The sequence below is a fragment of the Alligator mississippiensis genome, chromosome 1, assembly GCF_030867095.1.
Source record: "Alligator mississippiensis isolate rAllMis1 chromosome 1, rAllMis1, whole genome shotgun sequence".
NCBI lineage: Eukaryota > Metazoa > Chordata > Crocodylia > Alligatoridae > Alligator > Alligator mississippiensis.
The window spans coordinates 388,522,861-388,537,261 of record NC_081824.1 but is presented as its reverse complement, the minus strand read 5'-3'; the positions used below and the strand labels follow the sequence as shown (position 1 = coordinate 388,537,261).

Sequence of the window (14,401 nt, the reverse complement as noted above, 5' to 3'; positions counted from 1 at the left end):
CTCACTGGTTATTCAGATCCAAAAAAACACTGGATCTTCAAGTGGGTGATTTGCAAAGACTGGTATTATATGTTAGACTCTATTTTCCCTGAATGGTATGTAATGTTGATCTTAACCACTCATTAGTTTCATATAAATTTGGGATACAAATTATATTAACCTCTTAGCCAAGTCTTTCTGATACGTAATGGATCTTGATGCCTGCTTCTCCCACTGCATGGGAGGGCCCAGAGATTCACACACTGTCTGTGCAGCCAGTGACCAGGGGGGGGAGGAGGAGGAAGAGTGGAATGAGCATGTGCCACCACCGCAGCTTGCATGGATAGGGAGACACATGCCAGAGACAGATTGCATGGTGAAAGGGGACCCAAGGGGGTGTGGCTCAAGAGCCAAAGCTAAGCAGCCCCAATTTAACCAATAGCATGTTGAATACTCTGTGCGGTTCTGGTCCCCACATTTCAAAAAGGATGTAGATTTAGAAAAGGTACAGAGAAGGGCAACCAAAATGATGAGAGGCTGCAGCTGCCATACAAGGACAAACTAAAAAGGCTAGGACTTTTCATTTTGGAAAGGAGAAGGCTGAGAGGGGCATATGATGGAGGTCTATAAAATCATGAAGGGTGTGGACTAAGTGAACAGGGAACTGTTGTTTACCAAGTCCCAGAATACTAGAATGAGGGGGCACCCACCAAAATTAGTAGGCGATAGGTTTAAAACTAACAAGAGAATACTTTTTAAAGCAACACATAGTTAACTTGTGGAATTCACTGCCACAGGAGTTGGTAGAGACAGATAGAGCCAAGTTCAAAAAGGGACTGGATACATTCATGGATGATAGTTCCAGTAAAGGCTACTGAACAGAACAGTTGAAGATGTTTCCTCTAGAATCTCTGAATAGAGGATAGATCACTCTAGAGATATCCAGCTCAATCCTCTCCCTCTATAGTTGCTTCCACCATTATCAGAGACAGAATACTGGGCAAGATGGACTACTGATCTAACCCAGTATGGCACTTCCTATGTTCTTAGGTCTGCAGAAAATAAATAATAATAATGTGAAAAATAGATTCACTATGAGTTTGCTAATAAAGATGAGGTCAAACCATCTGTTTTATTCTTTGGAGAGAAGTGCAGGTGGTGTAGGAAACCTAAAAGTTATATCTCAGGTCCTTGTTGCACAGGACACTTATTGTGTGTTAAAGTCAAAACATGTTCTGAACAGTTGCACAGTAATGTTTACTACAATTTTACAAGGTGCACAACTTTCACACGACACAAGCTGTGTATGTTTTGTTACAATTATTAGATTCTGCCAGTGCCCCACACCAGAACCAGTTGTACATGCCAGTGCAATCCCAGAACTGGGACTGAAAATCAACTGATTGTCAGTAACAGCACCAGGACCACACTCGAGCTGGCTGCAGACTGGTGCAGACCTGGGCCTGGGACCCACAGTCCGCTGAGTGTGGGTCCCAGTCCCAGGACCAAAATTGATCATGTTATTTCTGTGGAGCAATCCAACATTAGCTTCACACATGTTAATTAATACAATCTAAAGATACTCCTTGCTGGAAAAGGCATAACTTTGCTTTGCTATTATCTGATACAAGTGCACTTAGCAGGTGTTATCCTGCTTAAACCCAAAGATGCTCATAATTTAAGTGCATCATACCAAATCCTGCAACCCTGGAAACTGGCACAGGAAGCCAAAAGGAAAATCCCCAATTTTATACAGAAAATGTTGGGGGGATCAGGGTCACAAGCCAACAAGCTAGGGAGACAGAAACATTAACATTAAAGTTAATGTTTCTCTCTCCCTAGTTTGGAAGAGGGAGAGACGTGTCACCTACTAATTTTGGTGGGTGCCTCCTAGTTCTAGTATTCTAGGACTTGGTGAACAACAGTTCTCTGTTCACTTAGTCCACATCCTTCATGATTTTATAGACCTCCATTATATGCCCCCTCAGCCTTCTCCTTTCCAAACTCCTTGTCCAAACCTAATGGCTAAATAACAGATAACACACGCAATAACAGTGTGGTATTCTCACTCAAAGAACCTGAGACCCTCCCACACCTCCCAAACCAGCCTCCAGGCCTGAGATCGCTTAACTGCCATTCACACATCTGATTTCTGCTGATATAGTTCAACCATCCTGGTTCCATTACTCCTCCAGAGTCTCCAGCTGTGCTAGCCTCTGCCGCTGCATCTGTATTCTGCTGCAGCTTCCCCTACATTCAAGCACTGCTTCACACTTTTTGCTGCTTCTAGTTTTCTCCTCCTTTTTCTCTCATCTCCCAGGATCTCAGGGAGCTGTACTTTTAATATAGTTAGCACTGTTTTTATAGTTCAGTTTAATTAGCAGTGCAGTTCCCCCTGCTGTCACACATTTATATGACAGTTAGCTTACACAAAACATTACAGCATTTTAATACACACTGGGGGCATCTACACATTCATTAATGTGCTGTAATTAACGCACATTAAGTTTAGTACCTGTTAATGCACTGTAATTGGCACTACTGAGCATTAGCGCCGGTGCACGCTTTTGTGGTGATACTAATGCACAGTAGATTAATTCTGTGCATTAGCACAGGCTTGCCTGCCGTGCTAATGTGCAGTAGAATTAGTCTACTCTGCTTGAAGCATCTCATGTAGATGCACATCTGTACATGTGCTTCAGGGGTACAGGGGAGGAGGAACACTTTCATTAGAGCCGATCTGAGAACTGCTTCTATTAAAGCACCTGCAGTATCTCATGTATTCAGCATCTGAGCTTCAAAATGGCAGCCAGGGTGCTTTAACTAAAGCTCGTTTGATGAGCTTTAAAAGCACTCCCACCACCATTTTGAATTGCAAGGACACTGAATATGAGACCCGGAGATTGCTGGAGCACACTAATTAGCATGCTCCAGCAGACTTGACTCATCAAGTCTGCTCCGATGCGCTGAAATTACACTGCATCAGAGCAGCATCCCCACATGTCTACAGGCACCCTGAGTGCCCCATGTGACATGGCCTTCAGTGTTGGAAATACATCCAGTGCAGTTTAGGTTCATTTTGTTGCTCTCATTTGCTATTGCTCCCCTACCTTCTCTGTCTCAATTGCTCTCCCATTTAAATGCAGAACTTTTTTTTTTCCTAAGGAACCATCCATTTGACTCTACTCTTCCTCTAACTACAACAGAGATATAACTAGATTCTTGAGTGCCATAGACAGTAGCTGTGCATGGTGCAGCTCAGTGGTTACACTGCCACTGGCTGAGCCAACAACACAGCTACTGCTGTTTTTACACCCCGCTCCAGGTTTGATGCCTGGGGCTGGTGGTCCAGTCACCTCCCCACTTTCATTATGCTACTGAACTACAGCACTACTTTTGCTTTCCTACCAACACCTGCACCTCCAGGCTAACGTATCATACAATTCCCTTGAGGTGCTTTGTTTGTGTTTTTGTTCAAGCTTCCAATCTACGGGGGTTTTTTCCGATTATGAGTTCAACACAGCAGCTCAATTTTCAAGTAATGGACACCAACAGCTTTTTCATCTTCAGTGTATTCAGAATATCTTCTTTCAGATCGGCACTTTGACATAGTGATACATGCCATTGTGAGCTTTAAAGTAGATTACCGTGCTGCACTTTACTTGGCAAACCCCTTAAAATCACTTGTAGCTGAATCAAGAAGAAAAGCAGGACACCAGCAGAAGGCAAGAGAGTCACTGACTGGACCCTAGATTCTGGAAGGAATCAGAAAGTGGTAGTGAGCAAAGAAGAGGAGATTTCAATAAAATGTAGAGAAGGAAATTCAGTACATTGAGCCTGAAAAATAAACCTTATTTTCCATGGATTAGGTTCAGGAAATCAGTTGGTAATGGAGACTATCATCAAAAATTTCTAGGAAGTCCATTGCATAGGTCAGGGGTTGTCAACCAGGGGTACACGTACCCCCTGGGGGTACTTGGGAAGGCCCCAGGGGGTACGTAACACCAGTGCAGAGAAGCAGGAGGCACTTCTGGTTTTGCCCCCAGCGCTTCTGGTTTTTACACTGCATGCAGGGGACCTCCCCCCGCTCATCGATTGACCACCAGGGGACTCCCCCTTACCAGGCTGTCAACCGGCCAAGGGACTCCCTGCTTCTTGACCAGCCACCAAGGGTACACCAACCAGAAAAGGTTGGAAACCCCTGGCATGGGTATGTAAGGATGATGTCACCAACTGGGATAAGGATCTTACTGGTGATGCCTCAGCATTCTTAGAAATATTTATTTGGGGGAGCTAGTAAAGCCTAGAAGACAGCACAAAACACTGGAAGGGAACTTCACAAATGACGCTGGGTTTGTGTTAGTTAGGGCTAACTAGAAGTGTGCAAAAAAAAGGTATAAATAAAATAAGTGCATCATGATCACACACACAAGTGCTGGGAGACATTATAAATGTTACTTAGAGAGAGGTTTTTAGGCATGTGAGTCAGGCAGAAGCAGGGTAGAAAGGTATTTTATAGACTAACTAAATCAGAGCTGCATAAGCTTTTGTAAGTCCATGATCACTTCATTAGGTACTGTTGAAGTTACTTCTTACTAAGTAAAGTGTTATTAGAAGTAGTCACTCGGGGAGATAGGAAAACCACTCAAGACGACCTGGCTCACAGTCATGTCCACTTAATTAGGCTTCCCCTACTGGCTGCATATGGCCAACCAAACAGCTACTCCTTGGCAAACAACCAAAGTGTAGAAAATGTTTACCTCCCAGTTTTATCCACATGCTTTGCAGAGGTGAAAACCTCCATCTGGATGGAAGTTTCAACAGGCAAATTCTACTGTAAAAAAAAAAATTGCAAAAACATATTTTTGCAGCTCTAGGATGAACATGATCTCCTACAGGTCAAGGGAGAAAGCCACCATAATCTGGGAAAGGAGGCAGCAGGAGCCACTCACAGCAAATCTCTGAAGGCTCAGAGAACTACAAGCCAAGAGATGAGTCAGACTTGAAGGAGAAGCAGGCTCAAGAAAACTGCATCAGGAGAGCAAACAAAGGAACAGAGGGTTCAGAATGCAAGAGAGCTCCCAGGGAGTCTATCATAGCAATCATGAACACACAACCATGCACTGTATAATCCCTATACTATGTGTGGATTATGAATCATATCCATTGCACAAGCTTTTGTAACTCCATTAAGAATCTAAATATCACACAGAGTAGGAAACTGCATAAATAATTGTTCTTCTATTATATGCACTTTTCCTTTAAATATTAATGCACCAGCATTTCTCACAGCTTCTTCTAATCATCAGCACTGGATGCCAAAAATGCAAATGAGCATCTGCCCTTCCCAGCCCTTATTTTGGGTTTTACATAGCTGAGAGAATCTTTAGACCTTAGAGCATATTTATTCTTTGATTTCTTTTAGTAACAGTCTACAGCCTGGGTAAACACTAAAGAGGGCATTGAGCCAAACTGTTTGTCTACACAGACAGCATTTTGTTTCTTTAGTTTTTCTCCAGATTTACAATTAAGGGGTTATAATCAACTGATGTACCCTGGTTAATCACTTTGAAGCCACACAAACAAAGCTGAAACCAGTGAAGATCCCAGCTCGTTTCCAACTTCAACCAGCTGAGCTGTTTGTGCATATTATAGCAATAATCAGCACAACTTATTAAATAGGTTTTCACATGCATTCATTGTCATCTCAACCATAGGAGGCTCAATTTTGATCTCACATCAGTTTCACACACTGTTAGAGTCCCATTAACTTCACTGACATTCCTCTTAATTTATAGCAGAACATAACAGCAAAAACAGGCTCAGCCAGGTCCAAGGCTCCCATAGTCAATCCCCGAAAGTAGTACAAGTGACTGTGGTAATTTACAAAAGTTTCACTTTGCATGGGGTATTTAAAATTTGCCCACAGAAAAGAGTGCTGATATCTTTAACCTTGAAGGTGATGACACAAAAGTTAAGTGGTTAGAGAATAACAATGGGGTCAGGAGTGATAGGTTTCATTCCTAATACTTACAAATACCCTGCTTGTGGCTTTGGACTCCAGACCTTTGGTAGTGCTGGTCAATGCTCTAAAGTTACTTAAAAGTGTTGTTTCTAGATCCCACCGATAAAATCCTAGCTCCAGGGAGGTAAATGGGAGACTGATTCTCTTCCCACTTCTATCTTAACAGGTATTCTTTCTGAGCCAAAGTCCTCAGAAAAAGAGCAATGTTCTAGTGGTTCCGGCACATAAAAGTAAAACTTCCTTTCATCATAGCATATCTCCCATCACTGAAAGTGCCTGCTAACCAGAACTCAGGGCTGTCAGATGCTCAGTCCCAAAAGGATCTGGACAGCCTGAGACAGATAAAAAATGAGGACTTAGAAGCTTAAAGTGTTAGGCAGAATTTAGACACCTAAACCCAAAATTACAATCTTGAAAACCTTGGCAGGACTAAATAGCTCAGCACATAAATCATATCTATGCCTGATGAAGATATTCACTACGCCTCATTGTAGCTGGGCCACTCTGCAGAAACAGATCCCAAATTCACCAGATCAGAATCAACCTCATTGCTTCTCCACTCATCTGGGGAAAAGTGTCCCACATTTCAGTCCTTGCTTTCAAGATTGTTTCTATATTTAGTCTAATGACTGCTAAACATGAAGTACATAAGCACCATTTCCACTATGAAATGAAATGAAAAAGAGTGAGCCCTCCTTAGTTCTTTGAGAGAAGAACAATAGCCACCTACCTTCAGGTGGAACAGATTCAGCAGAAGGCCTTGAATGTATTCCCTGTGGAGGTGCAGATATGAGTTCAACTGCCTTCAGGCAAAGGACAGAAGTGAATTCAGTTTGTATATGCTGCATGGCTATTCTAACCATGAGCTATTGGATAAAGGCAATGCGGGACGGCTTATCTTCTGGCAGCTGCTGACCTATTTCTGGGGCCGTTTTCAAGATGCATCTAGGATGTAGACATGCTTTACAGCCCAAAGTAAAACATCTAATGTCCTGAAGTGGATCAGCTTAAGATGCATCCATTTCCTCAAGGTTCCCTTTTGGCTGAATTACATAGTTTCCCTGCTCAGCACGCTGCCTTTTGTGCATCTTAATTGTAGGTGTTAATTCTCATCATGCCTAGATACCAAGCTTGATGCTGTGGACTTGACTAGATGGCATAACACCTAGAAGTTGGATGCTGTAGCCCTCAGCAATGGGATGGTTACATCCTTTTATAGCCCTTTGTTTTTCCTATGTATCTCCCCTTCAGCACTCTCTTCATAACCCACAATTCTAGATAAACCTAAAATCTAGGAAAGAACTTGCACTTACAAGTTTTGAATTTAACCTAACTACTTAACAATGACAAATGTAATCACCTGGTGGTTTGAGTTTTAGTTGCTGATGGAGATCTAAGCTGTTCTGAGAAGGCTTGTTAGACAGAGCATAGGACATCTCCTAAGCATCTCTCTACAATGGTTAGAAAGAAAACAGCATTGAGAGAGAGGAAATCAACTGAAGACTGCCAGCTGAGGACTGTCTTTAGTTAACCAGGCTGCTGGTCTGAAATCTCTTTGCTGCAGCAGAGATCTTTGAGGCTCTCTTTCCCTTTCCCCCTCTTTCAGAGTATATATTCTTTTGTTCACTTGACCTGATTTTCTCCCAGTTGGCTGCTGGAGTTCTCTCATGGGTCTCCTTAGCAATTCTCACATCAATTGTGGTCATTATCCAATTAGTGGCCCTGTGCTTGCAGCCTAGAGTTCTTCAGCTTCCTGGCTCTACCTCTTGGGCCACAATCCCAGTACCCGGGGCTTCCTCTTCCCCCTATCCAAGTCTCTGGGTTCCCAGAAGCTCCTATACTGTCCTGGAACTTGCCTGTGGATTTTCACAGGGCTCCAGAGCCTGGCAGCAGCTCTTACAGGGCTCCAGATCTTACCCCAGAGTAAGCAAACCAAAGTCTTCTTAAAGATGCCCAAGTCTCTCCAGTAGGGCTGTGCGAAACAGCACCATTTTGTTTCAACTTCTGTTTTGCCATTTTGAAGGGACTGTGTTTTGTTTTGCTGTTTAGAAGCACTGTTTCATTTTGTTTCATCGAAACTGTTTCGAAGCTGTTCTGACACATTTTGCACTGACCTTTTCCAGCCCAAAGTACTTGGGGTGGTGATGGTGGTAGTGGAAGGCTATTCTGTTCCCTGCTTGGCTGAGACTGGCACATGCTGTCCCTCCATCTGTGGGAGAGGGAAAGGTAGAGAAGCAAAGTACACTGGGATTGTGAAGGTCAGCTCTGTGTCTGCCACCAGTACAGTATTTCTGTCACTTGAGAGAGATTCTCAGGAGAAGCACTCTATTCAGGTTGTTCCCAAGTTATTTTTCTTCCAGAGTGGCCAATTTTACTGTGGGGGGAAATTATGAACTTCTGTACACTCATGGTTTCTCCTGAAAGAGCAGGGTCTCCCCCTGGAGAAACTTAATGTCTGTCTAAGCCATGTGCATCTGTGCATTACATTATTTATTGTATTAATTTATATTATATTATTATAGCACTTTACAATATATTATTGAATATATATATTCTATCAAAGGTTGACAACATTTGGAGCATGGGGCCACCTTAACAGACCTTAACTCTGTGCATGAGTGACTTCCAATCTGGTCCAAGTCATCTTAGCCATAGCTGTAGCTGGAACTGCCATCATTGATGCCATTGCTACTTCTCTGCACAGTAGAACCACAGTTTAAATAACAAAGATGACCCAGGGTGGGGAGGAGTGGGGGAAGGATTTAGGATAGAAATAACATCTTAAAAAAAGTCACTAGATTTATTTTAAATATGAGTCAAAGAATTTTTTTAATGCTCTGTCAGTGCTCTCATTAAGCCAGTTTATAATCAAAACAAGTCTGTTATGCATCTGAGAAAAGGAATATCTAACTTGGTCAGAAAAATATATCAGCATATTAACTACACAGCAGCCCTAGAGGCTACTTGACTACCAAACCTGAGGGAAATTCCCATGCAAGCAGATGGCTGAATCTCAGGATGGTATTCTCTGATGGATCTTCAAATGAAAGGAAGGAAGGAAGGAAGGTGAAGCCATAGGATCAAAGGATCATATAGAGGAGGGTTGCAAGGAACCTCACAAGGTCATCTAGTCCACCCCCCCTCCCCTGCTCAAGACAGGATCATCCCTGACTATATCATCCCAGCCAAGTGTCTGTCTAACTTGCTCTTAAAAATTTCCAGGGATAATTCCACAGCTTCTTTAGGTAGCCTATTCCACGTATACTATGTTAAGAGTTTTTCATTTAAAGCCTGGTTAAAGTCAATTTTAAAAAGAAATTTTTGTTGCTGAATCAAGGCAACTAAAAAGAACTAAAGCAACTAAATCAGCAAATAAAAAGAAAGAAAATGTAATTTAAGAAGTGGGGTAGGTTTGGTGTCCTCCAAAACATTAATTTTCAGCTTTTTATTCATAATAGTAACTGATGCCATTTTTCTCTGCAGCTGGTTCCTGTTACTGGAAAGAAAGGTGACCTGATAGCTTTATATGTCTGTCCGTCTTTGGCACAAATTGGGACAGAGCTTGGATTGATCCCATGATTCATTTCAGCTGTGATTAAAACACAGGTCTCCAAAGGTGAATGGATTAAACTGTTTACTAGAAAATTTTATTAAAAATAAGAGGCCTATAAACTGTGGTAAACACTCTAAGCCTTCTCTTTGCAGCTCAGGTACAGTGTAGGCAGGGATTATTTAAGTTTATTGCACTACCAGTAGTTCTGAAATGATAATAGACTAGACCTACTGAGAGAGAGACATAGTCTAGAAGGGGAGTAGTTGACATGCACCAAATTATTTCATTTTCTGAGTTAATGTGGATTCAATGCTTGAATCAGTTAAGAGGAAGATTCTACAACATCCCTCAAGTTTGTGTCTCATAGAGACATGTTCCAGGGTTTACACTTTTGCCATGATTGTTTTATTCTTTAGTCTCCTGTGATCATCTGTTTGTGGTTTTAACATTACCCAGAGCAGCAGGAAGAAAATGACATGGCAGACTTTCATTTTAAGACTCAAAGAAACAAAGCCTTAAGAAAATAGAGACATTATAATGCTAGTACTTAGGATTAGTGTACCTTAGGAGAAAATCTATTACAGAATAATTTCTGAATGGAATGAAATCGATGTTTTCTTCCCACAAAGTCCTATAGTATTTTAATGGTAGGTTTTCAGTTATCTATACCACACTTAGAACTTATTTTATCAGCTATACCATGTATTTCAAGATAGCCAACAATGAGTGCATAAAGAGGCATCTAATAGAACTGTAACAGTCAATCAAACCTTTCTATAATAGGCATGTAAAAAGCTGCCTGTGCAATTTTTGCTTTATATTAACCTTTTCTAAGTCAATAGAAGCATAGAGCAATATTATTTGTTTGCACATACGTACGTACATACGTGTGTGTGTGTGTAAAATTATTTATTTATATTACACACATATATATATGAAAATATTTAAGAAAAATATTTAATCCTTCTCTCCTATATACCACATTTTCCTACATAGAACGTGCCCCAGAATACAATATGGATCTTGTTTTTGAAAGACAGAATGAAGATAACACTGTCTTTCTTTGTAGTAAGAAACTGAGCAGCAGTAGCTAGGGAGCTGAACCTGCTCATCTGTCTGCTCCTTAAGTCATGTGCAAATTTTCTTACATTTGGCCAGTAACTGGCAAAATTCTTCTTATTGAATTGTAAATTGTACATAGCAGTTTCCAGTAGCTATGCATACTGGAAAAGTGAGTACCGTAAAAGCACAGTATGCTATGCTTCTTGCAAATAACGTTGTTAGGTGTGGTTGAAGTATCTATAGTTAACCATCGTTATACTAATATCCACAGTCCCTCCCTTCCCCCATCTGAGATTCTTAGTAAGATTAGAAAGGAATCTCAGAGATGCATTTATTTCACTGCATCAATTTCCTTCAAAAACTATTAGACAAATACATACTGATATACACATCTTATGTACACTGTGTCCAGTAAATCACCTCCATTAGGATTCCTAAACTTCTGAACATTTTCAGACATTGGTCATTGTAACAGGGCCCCTGCTGAGGAGGAGAGAGATGGAGAGTAGGGCTGTGCAACGTTTTGATGGGTGCTTGGTTTCGAAGCTGTTTCAACTTGTTTCGAGCTTGAAACAGCAAAATCGAAATGAAATGAAAAGCTTTGAAACAGCTTCAAAATGAAATGAGGGCACTTGAAACATTTTGGAAGTTTCAAAATGTTTCAAGTTTCGAAGCCGGCTTGCTTGCAGCTAAACGGAAAGTAAAGAGAGAGAGGGGCAAGAGGGGGGAAGGACTGCTCTGATATTGACATCTAGCTCCTGGTTCGATTCCCCAGTTCTCTGATCACTTCACCCAGGTCTTCCCAGAGGGCGCAGCCCCCAATCCATACGCGGGATTTCAGTAGGCTGGGGCCAGCAGCAGCCACTTGGCACTGCTTCTGGCCCCATCCTGCAGAGGCAGCCTTCTGAAACCTGGCACACAGATTCAGGGGCTGCACCCCTCCAGAAGAGCTGAGGGAATGGAAACAGTGCTGAGGAACTGACTGAGGAGCTGGGGGCTAGAGAATCCAGCCAGGGTTTGGGGGAATATTCAGGTCGCTAAACATTCCCCCAGTTCCCAGTTTAATGCCCCAGCTCCCCAATCTTTCCCCCAGCTCTCCGATTGCTTCCCTCAGCTCTTTCCAGGGGGCACAGGCCCCTGGATGATGCAGGATGACAGCAGGCTGCTGTTGCCAGTTGGGGATGGCAGAAGTTCTGGGCTTTTTCCCCAGCCAGCAGCAGCCTACTGAAACCCCGCATGCAGATCCAGGACCATGCCCTCTGGGAAGAGCTGGGGAATCAAACTGGGAGCTCCAGCTGGCACATGGAGCTGCCGCAGGTCTGGGTCAGCACGCAGCACCCTGCCAACCCACGCTTCACCTGTGCCATGAGGCAGCTGCTGTGTGGGCACCAGGCAGGAGGGAAACAAGCCCCACTGCACCCCACTGTGAGGGGGGGCTCTACTATGAGCCCTCAGAGAACCCAACTGCTGCTGCTGCAGGGCTTTTTGATGCATTTTGTGCAGGGAAATATAGAAGCATAATACTCCCTGGCCAGCCTTAGCTGGGCTCCAACACAGTACAGGGGAAAGGGAAACCCTGGAGGACTCATCTGTGCATGGCACAGACCCCACCCCCACCTTCCCTGACCCTGACAATCCCTGCCTACATTCACTTAAGAAAGAAAGACTTTTTTTTTTTTTTTGACTTTTAAGAGACCTTTATTCCCAGGAGGGTGATAACTCGGAGCCAGTAAAGAGCATGTACAAGGACGCCCAAAGCTCTGGGCCTCATGGACAAGGCCTGGGCTCATGGCCTGCAAGGCCTGCCCATACACTCTAGACAAAAAAAAACAACACCACGAACATAAGGACTATTTACAGTATTTACAGTTCTGCCAGCAGGGACACCCATGGAGGCCTCTGGGGTCGACCCGCATGAGCAAAATTCCAGGGCCTCGGCCCGCTTGACGCGTCTCTGCGGCTTGAGCAGCCGGTGGCATCACAGTACGAGGATCAGGCGTCCCGCCTTGACCCGGCACAGCACCCCCTCGAGGGCCCAGTGCTCCTCAAAGGCGGGCACCGTCCGCCGGAGGACAGTGTGCTCAAACTCGAGCGAGAGGCGGGCCCGCACCAGCAGGCGGAAGAGCTGCACGGCGTCGACCATCCCGGTGCCGGTGATCTGGTTTCGCCAGATCTGGTGATCTGGCTCTTCAGGGTAGCCATCTTGGCCTGGCCCAGCAGGAAGTTGGCCAGGCTGACCATGGCCTGCTCGGCCGCCCGGTACGGAAAGAAGTGGACGTAGGCGTCTTCGGAGAAGTCCTGGCCCAGCACCCGAAGCAGTGCGCCCAGGATGGCAAAGAGAGGCTGCAGCCGGGGGCAGTTGAGGAAGGCGTGGAAAATGTCCTCGTCCAGCACCCCCGGGCAGAAGAGGCAGGCCGCCAAGGCCGCTGAGTCCAGGTGACGCACAAAGGTGCCAGTGGCCAGGATGCCGTGCACGAGCCGCCACTGCAGGTCGCCGGTCTTCTTGGCGATGGGCGCCTTATACAGCGTGCGCCACGCCGGGGTCCCGGGCCGCGCCAGGCGCCACCACCACACAGTGTCAGGGCGGCCGGCCAGCACCTGGGTGTGCCGGGTGCGCACCACCCACATGTAGAGGCCCTTGAGGGGCAGGGTGCCAAAAGGGCAGCCCGTATTGCTGCTGGGGGGCACCGGGAGCCTCAGCAGCGTGTTGGGCTGCTCGGCCAGCTTGCCGGGTACCGCTGGAATGACGGGTAGTGGTGGGAAGGCGTCTTCTGCGGCATCCGCGGTGGGGAGGGGCCGGCGAGTTTGGAGATGGGCTTCCAGGGCGGTCGCTGCCTCCGTCGGGAGGGCGGCCCTAACGGCCCGCAAAAGCTGCCCCGCAGTGCGGACAGAGCGCATCGCCAGCCGGGCAGCCAGGGCCTCAGGTGACAGCCAGTCCAACCGAGCGGGGTCCAGGAGGTGCTCCAGACGGGTGGAGCACGCCTCGACGAGAGCTGCCGTGAGGCTGGCAGAGGCCAGGCTTGGCACGACCCGGTGCAGGGCTAGGTTGTGGACCAAGGGCTCTCGAAGGAGTTGCGGGAACCCAAGGTGCCTGGCCTGGGGACAGAGATGGAAGGCCGCCCGCCAGGCCCGCACCATGCTGCGGTAGAACGGGGGAAGGACCGCCCCGTTCAGGAAGGTGAGGTCCAGTTGAAACAGCTCCCGGTCAAAGCCGAGGCCCCCCACTCGCCGCAGGAATCGGCACGCCAGCTGTCGCCATGGGAGGTGGCCTTCGGTGTACAGGAGCCGCTGGAGGGCCTGCAGCCGATAGGCGGCCACCCTGCTGGCCAGATCGATCAGGCCCTGGCCCCCCTCGCCAGTGGGCAGGTAGAGGGCAGCTCGTGGGAGCCAGTGGCGTCCGTCCCACAGGAAATCGACCAGGAGCCGCTGCAGTCTCTCCAGTAGCTCCGGCGGAGGGTCCAGCACCGCGCAGCAGTGCCACAGGGTCGCCGCCGCCAGGTTATTGATGACAAGGACACGCCCCCGGTAGGAAAGGCTGGCAGGCGCCAGCGCCACCGCTGCAGGCTGGCCTCCACTCCCTCCTCGAGGCCGTCCCAGTTGCGCGCCATGAAGGTCGTCGGCCCCAGGAACACGCCCAAGACCTTGAGGCCCTCGCGGCGCCAGGCGAGGCCCCCCGGCAAGTCCGGCGGAGGCCTGCCAGTCCATGCGCCAAGCAGCAGAGTGTCACTCTTGCCCCAGTTGATGCGGGCGGAGGAGGCGCGCTCGTAGGCCCGTTGGCAATC

General features: G+C 46.1%; 1 long non-coding RNA gene across 1 annotated transcript in view; it reads right to left on the bottom strand.

Moving 5' to 3' along the window:
* Positions 1-7,593, bottom strand: part of LOC132250217 (uncharacterized) — a 62,875-nt gene extending 55,282 nt beyond the window's left edge. Inside the window, exon 1 of the long non-coding RNA XR_009461862.1 lies at positions 6,735-7,593. This is a non-coding gene — a long non-coding RNA (uncharacterized LOC132250217). The remainder of the gene's footprint in view (positions 1-6,734) is intronic.
* Positions 7,594-14,401: the final 6,808 nt, after the last annotated feature.